Source organism: Dreissena polymorpha, chromosome 11, assembly GCF_020536995.1.
Source record: "Dreissena polymorpha isolate Duluth1 chromosome 11, UMN_Dpol_1.0, whole genome shotgun sequence".
NCBI lineage: Eukaryota > Metazoa > Mollusca > Bivalvia > Myida > Dreissenidae > Dreissena > Dreissena polymorpha.
The window spans coordinates 18,172,589-18,183,620 of NC_068365.1; positions in this window are offsets into that span (position 1 = coordinate 18,172,589).

The window sequence follows — 11,032 nt, forward strand, 5'->3', positions numbered from 1 at the left end:
TTTTTTAATACAGTTTGACCTAAAATGGTTGTTAATACAAACGTAGTTGAAATGTGTTATGGACAATATCTGCCTGAAAATGCAGTTGAGAAACCAGTAGAAAATTATTAGTATGTCAGATTGAATACTTAACATACAGTAAATATATCCTCTTTGAAGCAATAGTTTCATGCTACATTACGATTAAAACCCGGCACTTTAGGCATATAATACGATAACAAGGTCTGCGAAAGCGACCCAAAATACTGAACTATTCAAGATTAACAAAATTCTGCAAGCTTAGGCTGTTCAAAGTTTAAATAATAATTCCAGTATTAGTGGTTCAAGATAAGCATAACTCCTCAAGTTTAAGTGGTTAATATGTCAGCCGTGTCTTGAATAAAAGAATTATAGAACACACCACGCGTTTAAGTTATATCTTGTCAATGACATGTATTACTGATAATGTATTTGATTGTATTAACTACAATAACGATCACTTATTTGATTTTGCTTGTATTAATTATTACTATTTTGTTATTACTAATCACATTTTGTTAATATATAATTTAACAGGAATTCATTTTTAGAACAAACTGCATTTTAATAGTTGATTTTCTTTTATATAACTTCATCAAAATGTTTAATTGATCTACACTTGCAAAAACTAGGTAACCGTGTCCAATTAAAAAAGGTTGTTAACACTCAATTAAGCTTAAGTAAGATATGTGACAACTCTTAAAAATATAGTTACCCCTCTAGAAATAAAGTAAGCTTATGTAAGATGTGAGAGAACTCTTATTAATATAGTTAACTTACAATTATTACCGTATTGTAAAAGGTACAGAGGCCTATATTATTTGTCGAAAATGTGAACACTCTGGGATTCTATGCCGTTATTTATTTAAACGAAGTTCAGGTCAAAGAAGAATGTTAAATTTGTGTAATAAAAAATATTATTCATGTAATGTGGTACTTTTCACTTTGCAGAAAAATGGCATTTTGAAAAGAAAATAAAGCGAGAGAAGTACCACACACAGCAGCGCTTTCACGTGATAGCGACTCTAATAAGCGATTGGTTGACTGGTATCTGCGACATATTTGAGACAGAGTGCTCCGGGCTGTTTCGAATGCCTATCTTGTCACGTAAGGTTGCATTTCATCGGTTCTTCCTCAATAGTATCACCTGCTATTTTGTTTACCCAGAATTAAGTCAATTATACTGCATGCTTCAGAAGCTAACGGCATCGAATTCCATGCATAAAACGCAAGAAAGAGATTTGTTTAGTTCGATTCAATCTCAATTAACAGCAATTGTTAAAAACATATCGTTTTGACGTGCCGTTAACAAACAAATACCATTATTAACTAATATTGTTGTTGTTTTTTCTAGAAAAGTGGCACCCAACAATGTTACTTTTCGTTTACATGTAGTTTCCTTTACATTTATGCGTTTCGGTAAAGTAAGATCGACGCCAGACATGTCGTGTTTACGAAAAACTATTCCTTATTGTATATGTTTGTTTACAGTCATAAGAGTTTACCTTTATCTCCAGGCCATTAATGAGCTGAACGAAGCCAAAGAAACGATGAAAACAACAGCATAGCTGCATCTCATTTGGCAGGGCGCGTTTCTAACATAAGATCCAACCGATCATACTACAATTAATGACGCCTCTTGGCCACAGGCAAATATTATTAGTTGAATTCTATAAATCTTTGTAAATAACTTTATTGACATTAGTAAACAACACTGAAGAACTAACGAAGTCTACCGCTTTCACTTACATTAACCTGGCACTCGTAAACTAAATTAGAATAAATTTTACGCATTCATTGTTGACAATGATTGCATTCGTTTTTGTTCGTGCACGCTAATAACGACTTTAATGAAACCCCACCATTATACCTTATTTGCGACCTATACCTAATCGAAAAGAGGTATTTTCTAGAATTTCAACTTTTTTGGCGCGACTAGAACTTGTATGATGGTGCATTGAGCTAATATAACAATCATTTAACTATGCTTGAAGATAAATTCAGGCATTTTAGTTAAGTTAAAGAAAATAGTCCAAAAAAATCTACGAAATAAACAACATAGTAATATATTCATTCGGCTCTTTACTCTCCCTTCTATTTATCTTGTTAAGTATGAAGTTTGACGTTCGATTCATTAAGTTTTATCCGGATATATAAAACGTGGTCTATCAATAAAATTGACCTTTGGAAATGGGTCTGTACATTATACAAAATCAATACAACGGTTTTTAAGTCAGGTGCCATCAACACATCTGATGCGATGAACGTCACAATCGGATGGTCCCAAACTGATTTAAGAATCTCCTCTCACACGTTTTATAGTTAAACATTGCAATTATTTCTTTATTTACAATCGTTTTGGTACGTTAATTGATAAAGCATGGTACATTTTAAGCTAGGAAATGGCCTGCTTTAATTACCAGATAAGATCCTGGTCAAAACGCATAGCATCCTCTGTCAAACGTTAAATTACACTTAAACGTCTAAGTTTAACACAGTATTCAATTAGATACTGATTCTTAATAAATCATGAAACAGGATGAGGTATGGAAGCCTGACATTGCCTTGACGAATTCTAATCTGGAGTACAAGGAACTCGGCGTTGCGTCATTAAATGTTCACATTTGGTCTGACGGGACTGAGTCTTGGTTTCCTTTTTAGGTACGTATAACAATTTAAAATGAAATGCCTTAACACAACATACATATATTTGCAATAGGTGTAGATGCTTAATTACATTAGAAATAAATAATTTGGGGGAACGGGGTAACCAACTAATGAACAAATGTTGAGTATTTTCATTTTACGATTGAAGGTGTTTGAATCTACGTGTTAAATTGATATCACAAACTTCCCGTGCGATTATCAGACGTGCTACTTGGAGTTTAAGCCTTGGAGTTATGGAAAAAAGGAGGTTATGTGTATTTCAAATGAATCTACACTATTGTTGATACTTTGGCATAGTTTGTTTATTTGTATCTCAGATAGAATGTTTACATTTGTATTATTTGTATTTTAAGGTTGAAATGAAGAGTGAATCGAATGGACTCAATCTTGACGGATACAAACCCAACTCGGCTTGGGAAATAATTGACTCAAGTTGGAATATTGAGGAAGACCCGAATGATTATGACAGTACTATACGATTTTCCCTCACAATAAGACGGAAACACTATACTATATTTTTTCGGCAATCATTCCTATTATGTTGTTAATTTTGAACCTCTGTATTTTCCTGTTGCCGAATGAAAGCGGAAAAAAGGCAGGCTACTCTATTACTGTATTGTTGGCGTTCACTGTCTTCCTTACCATTGTGTCTTCATCGTTGCCACAGAATTCCGACTCCGTAGCGTTGACTTCGGTCTTTCTTATAATCCAAACTATGTGCAGCACGTTGACAACTATCCTCGCGTTGGCCCTTCTACGCATGTACAGTTTTGATAAAAATGTGGCCATTTTTCGCATCCTGGTTTCATTGATGCGATGTTTGAAACGCAAATCTTGTTCCAAAGGATCCAGGATTGAAACAACAGAACAATTCACTACAGAGAGGAGAATGTCTGACGAATCTTCTAATGGTGATGTGAAATACTCGTGGATAGAAGTCGTCAACTTTCTGGACGTCGCTCTTTTTGTGATATACACAGGCATCCTCGTCGCATTGTCGCTTGGCTTCTTTTTAGCAGCAATAACCTCTAAGCATTTAAAATAAGTTGACCTTTTTCGGATTTGCAGACAAACAAAGGGAAGGACGGACGAATAGACGGACAGACATACACACAAACGAGAGAGATAGGCAAACCTACAAGACCGACAATTATAGGAATCAATTTCTCCGTCAGTTTCTTTTACGGTCGGACTGTCAGTACGACTGCATTCTGGCCTGGCTGATAACGACGACGCTTTAATTACTTTAAGCATGTCGTTTTCGCTAAAATTCCGGATGATTGGTCGTATATACCTTGTCACGAACATTTTTACATTAAAATCGATTCATTAAAATGAACATTGACTATCCACATATATTACAGTTTAGTTCAATTTTAGTGGTTTTTACTTTTTATAAATCTGATTCGCTAGATTTGAGTTGATTATAAAATGCACACTTTTGATTTATTTTCTGATTAACGAACAATACTTTCTTTAAAACATGTAAAGTTTTAGCGTTTATTCGTGATAATTGATGAGCCATATACTGCTAATGATAAATCACATGAAATGTCAAATATGATTTGTATACTCACATGAACTGCATTTCTTAAAATATGACAAACATAGAATACAATTCAAAATGACGTATGTATGCGCATGATTTCTTTATTTCGGGTTGTATGTGTTTTATGTTTCTGCTTATGTTTAATGAATAGATTATTACCTAAATCGACATGTATTGTATATACAAAACACAATGGTATTGTTAAACATGCTTGTGGGCCTAAAACATACGATACCTAAAACATAAGCATTTTATTTGCAAGATATTGCAATAGCGGCACTGTTTATTTATGCACTAAAATAACTTACCTATTGCCTCTGTATTTAGAGCATTGAACAAAAATGACAATACATCATATATACCATAGTAATAACAACCTCCGCTTAAACATATTCTATGTTTGCATCTCAAAAAAAGTACATTCAATAAAATATTTGTTTAGTACGCATGCACCGAAAAAAAATATTTCTACATGTGGCAGTATAAACGTGTAATCAATAAATTAAAAAAACATAAACAAGGATCAAAACACTCATAAAAGGTGTGGTTTTCCTCATCGACCTTATGTTGCTGCCAACAAAACATCAAGCGAGAGCACATGCCGTCTAAAGTTAATTTAATCGAACAAAACAATGAAATGTTATTTGTCCTGTAAACGCAGAGCGACACATTTCTTTCAATATCGAGCACTATAAACAGGATCAAGTTTGAAACGTAAATAATTTTAGTCTACATAAGATAATGTGATCAAGATCTGAAACGTAAACATCAAGTCTCTGGAAGCAACGTCGTTAGATTAATAATTTATAAGACATGTAAAAATAGCTTTGATAATAAAACCTATTTTAAATGTTATAGTATTTCAAAGGTAAAAAGAAGTGCACTAGCAGTAGCTAAATTTGGATGCGGAGTTTCACCACTTAGATTAGAAACGGGCAGATCCGAGAGAGTTCCCGAACGTGAACGGACTTGCTTTCACTGCCTTACATATATATAAAACGAAGAACATGTGGTTATATATGTATCCCGTAAAAAGCAACTTATTGGAAAAACCCACTAATCTGCTGGTACAAATAAACATGACCCATTTATAATTCTTTCAAAATCACACACCGTATCAACCGTTATTATTTAAAGGAAGCTATCATTGGTTGATATAATGGACCAGCGTTGTTTGTACCGGGGTGATAAGTGGGTTTTTCTAAACTCGTGCTTTTTCGGGATCAGTCTATTTACTGCAACTTGTATGACATAATTCGGCAAGATTTGTTTGATAATTTTATGAAAATTGAACCTTGTTTATTATCGTTAGATACTTCAGAACAATTTTGTCAGTTTACGTCAAATGCGTCCTTTGTTAAATACACTGCCAAAGCATGCACTTGCAGTGTAATACAGCGTATTTTTTATATTTTTGATACTTGTACACATTTATCTATCTGTGCCTTTTAAAATATTTTAATGGTGTTTATATCACGGCAAATCTGTCAATAGTCTTCTGTAACTTAAATTGGTATTGTATATATTATTTTATATATTTTAGCTAAGCTATATTTTTATTAAATCTTTATTAAATGAACCATGGTTTAATCATATTTATAACTGTATGCAGAGAAATGAGACTTTAATAAACTGCCTGTCTGTCTGTCTATCTGTCTAAAAAGATATTTTGTGATAAGAGAACTATGAAAAAACGTCCGCGGCCAAAGGGAAAATGTCTTTTGCAAAGTGCTGCTTTGAGCAATGCGCAACTCTTCATTATAATTTTCAGAATTTATTTTTCCCACCGATAAAAATGTAAAAAATTATATTAAATCCTAAAATCTGCAAGTGGATCATCTGCATTACAAGGATACATACAAAGTGATCTCAGCATATTTTCATTGCAGCAACGATTACTTTAAACTTGGATGTAGTGTTTGTCGAGTTTTATTGAAGCGTGTCGTTATCTAAATGAGTCACCTACCTAATTGACTAATTGAAGTGTAAATATATGACAAAATAATGTGCAAAACAGATGATTTCAGATAGCACACTACGGGATTATGTTAACTTACTATTAAGAAGCTACGAGCATCTTTAATAATGTATTATCATATTATGGCTTTATAGTTAACCTAAAAATCTGAGAAATGTGCCTGGAAAAAAGTTGGTTGGCATTTTTTAAGCATGGCTTCTTTTTTTATGTTTTTTGGTATCTACATACCCTCTGCTGAAAATCTAGAGGGGATGTCACCTTCTCAGGTGCTTGACATCCTTTTAATTAGGTCAAAGTTCAATGGGTAAAGTTTTCAGTTGTTTAGGAGATGAAATGCATCTAATTGTGATATATATCCAAAATTGAAAAGTTTAAGGCAGAAATATTGTCTGAAAATGAACCTGCTTGGATCTATTTAAAATTTTATCTATTCTAGTGTTCACTTATATAGGTCAAAAGGTCATTTAGTGCACTTTTATGCCAACATAAACATTTCAATTGGCATTGAAAATCAACAGAATAAAATATTATATTCAAAAAGTATTTTTTAAACAATGGAATAGTTTTTGCTAATTTTTGTTAACTCTAAAAACATATTTGTAAAGTAAAAATAAAAATTAAAAGGATCCATGATATATATATATATATATATATATATATATATATATATATATATATATATATATATATATATATATATATATATATATATATATATATATATATATTTATATATATATATATATATATATCATGGATCCTTTTAATTTTTAATTTTACTTTACAAATATGTATATATATATATATATATATATATATATATATATATATATATATATATATATATATATATATATATATATATGTATAATGAAGTACAACGTGCGCTTTAAAAAGACTGAAACTCATTTGTGTTTTTCATTATCTTATTACATTGGTTTTAAGTGTACATTCTTCATCTTGTTTAAACTGCATATATCTTACACTGCTGATCTGATCCCTGGTTAACTACTAGATAAATTCGACAAAGAGAAAGGTGAAGTGAAGAACTTTACTATCTGGAATTCCTACCTATATTTGGTTGACATCCTTATTAAAGTCATTAAAGCCCAAAGAATAGGCGATTTGCTGTTTCATATTGAAGCCTTTTCCGAGATGCTACCGTGGCTAATGGTGTACGACCACACAAACTATGCCCGTTGGGGTCCTGTATATCAAGCAGACATAAAAGCATCAGAATATTCAGCCCCTGAAGTGTTCAAAGTGTTTATTGAAGGTCACTTTGTAGTCAGGCTGAAGGAAAACGAATCAACAGAGTACCTGTCGATCAAGATTCTGAGTGTATAAACATAATGTGTAAAATGGCAGAGGGTATTATTGGAATAACAAGACATGACCTGGCAAGAGATAGGGTTAGTATTACATGGTCAGTAAGATCTGAGGTTTCCAAGGTACGGAGGTACCATGAAATTGTGCAATCAAAATAATGATGACGAAGAATATTCAAGAATAGAGCAGATGGAACTCGTTCGAGAGTTTCTTCAGAGGCAGAGCGCATCAAGAAAATGATGCAGCTCTTTTGTTCATACATGTATGATATGATATATTCGGAGTGCATGAAGAGACCAAACTGTTCTCAATAGCATCCAAGACGTTGCAACTAATGATATAAAAAATGATTTATTATCTATAATATAAGTCGAGGTAAAACATTACTGAATTTGCAGAGAAAATGCTGAAATAGCAGAATGTTGAATTTTATGCTCCAATTCAAAAGGTACAGCCCAGAACATTTGCATATCTCTATAAGGAGACAGTCACTCAAAAGCAGACAGTGACAAAGATTTTAAAGGCTGACAGAAAGCTAATGCAGAGACTTTTCAACGCAGCTAATTTAGGGAGAGCCTTAGAAACATCATCTGTACTAGAACATGAACTTTCTGAGGTGCTATTATCATTTTCAAAGGCTAGTGGGAAAATGCATGAAACCCAGAAATCAAACATACTCTAAGTACTTCCAAAGGACAATTATATAGTGACGCCTAAATTTGTTCCGACAATGACTGATGCAACATGTGCAATAATTGATGGACACGCGCTAATACAGAGTTTAGGTAAGCCTAAGGACAGTCAAACATATGGACAATATGCAACTGTTTTTGTAACATCTGTTTTAAGGCATTTCAGCGCAAACACTACCCGAGTTGATGTGACTTTTGATCGATACTTTGGAAGTAAATATATCAAAGAAGCATCGAGAGTTAGGACGAAAGGAAAGCGTCGACCTATTAGGAAGCTCATAGCAAGTCCAAACGTTCCTCTTAAGCAAATATGGGAACAGTATGTCACACACGATGACAATAAAGCAGACTTGGCTGAATTTCTCTCAAACGCATTGCTAAAACAATCAGAACATCTTCCAGCACGATCAACTATAGTTGTATGAGGTGGATTTCCTGGTGATGTTGATTCAAAGTCGAGTACTTTTGATGCGACAAACCTATGTGTAAATCATGAGGAGGCAGATACGCGGATGATATTGCACTCAAGAGACGCTATTGATCTAGTATACATGCCTTTAGAAGTAAATTGTAGAGACACTGGCGTTCTGCTCTTGTTTATATACCACCTTAGTGCTGACGTCGAGGTATATATGATATATGGTACAGGCAAACAAAGAAACTGTTATCCTGTGAACACAATATCTGAATGAAAATCAATAGGGGTCATCTGTCAGTCATGATCAATGTACCTATGAAGTTTCATGATCATAAACCTAATTATTCCTGAGTTATCATCAGGAAACCATTTTACTGTTTCGAGTCACTGTGACCTTGACCTAGTGACCTGAAAATCAATAGGGGTCATCTGCCAGTCATGATCAATGTTCCTATGAAGTTTCATGATCCAAGGCGTAAGCATTCTTGAGTTATCATCCGGAAACCATTATACTGTTTCGAGTTACTGTGACATTGACCTTTGACCTAGTGACTTGAAAATCAATAGGGGTCATCTTCCAGTCATGATCAATGTACCTACGAAGTTTCATGATCATAGGCGTAAGCATTCTTGAGTTATCATCCGAAAACTATTTTACTGTTTCGAGTCACTGTGACCTTAAACTTTGACCTAGTGACCTGAAAATCAATAGGGGTCATTTGCCAGCCATGATAAATGTACCTATGAAGTTTCATGATCCTAGGCGTAAGCATTCTTGAGTTATCATCCGGAAACCATTTTAATATTTCGAGTCACTGTGACCTTGACCTTTGACCTCATGACCTGAAAATCAATAGGGGTCATCTGCCAGTCATGATCAATGTACCTATGAAATTTCATAATCCTAGGCGTAAGCATTCTTGAGTTATCATCCGGAACCATTTTACTATTTCGAGTCACTGTGACCTTGACCTTTGATATAGTGACCTGAAAATAAATAGGAGTCATCTGCCAGTCATGATCAATGTATCTATGAAGTTTCATGATCCTGGGCCTAAGCGTTCTTTAGTTATCATCTGGAAACCATCTGGTGGACGGACCGACCGACGGACCGACCGACCGACATGTGCAAAACAATATACCCCCTCTTCTTCGAAGGGGGGCATAAAAACTAGGTGACAATGTCAGAAGGAACATTTTGGGGTTTCAGGCATTGACTGGATGCGACACCACGTCTGCTCTAAATGGAATAAGTAAGAAAACCGCCTGGGTGAAGTATATCGCACAACCTGATATATTCGAGGGTGTTGCTAAAGATGGTGATGCTCTAGCAGTTTCTAAATTTCTGTGTATGCTGTATGGCTGCTGTCAGGACCCCCCCCCCCCCACCAAACATTGACACATGTAGGTATCGGTTATTTTTGAAAGCCAGGAAGAATTAGCATTTATTACCCTCTACAAATGATGCGCTTGAACTTCACATTAAAAGGGCAAATTATCAGGCAAAGATATGGCTAAATGCCACAGACCGGTATTTTTAACCTGATGATCCTCTTGATACTGGCGCATGGAAACTTCATTGAAACCGGTATGGATGAGGAAACAAAAGGTCCCTGCAGCATGTGTCCAGTTAATATCATGTGGCTGTCAAACCAAGTGTAGTACAACACGATGTAAGTGCTATCGATCTGACCAAGGATGTTTGAAGCGAATGACTGTTTAAACCCTAGATAATTATTGTAAACGATCAAACATAAAAAGATACATATACTGCCATAGTAATTCGTGTTTTGGAACAAAACTGTGAATTTATGTAACGTATGTGAAATAAATTATCACACAAGACCGACATTATCTTAAGCATGATGATACAGTAGGTCATAACAGTGCATTTGAAGTCAGACGAACATTTGTTTTATATTATAAATGGTACTTTAAGATTTTGAAATATATCACTAAATAGATCACTGTTTTTGGTAAAATAATTTCTGTTTTACATTATTCATATCTATAACAATTAATACTAATTTGGTGAAGTAAAAATAACATATCTTGCATGAATATGACATTATAGAACGTACAGTATTAAGAACTTTATTAGAGTATACTATTTGAGCTGAAATCGTTGATGTAAAATAGTATTTAGCATAATATGCATAAAAAACAATATATATATTTAGGCTGTACCGTAGATCACACATGTTTACTTGTAACTATGTAACTATGCTTTCATTGTTTAAAGTCTCGTAATTGTATTGATAGGATAATGCAGAAATAATTTTGGTTCTTATTTTTAAAAGTTGTTATATTATAAATAAGTATTAAAAGTCTAAAAATGAAAAACAATCTTTTAATTAAGTTAACGTTATTTACAAAGTTAG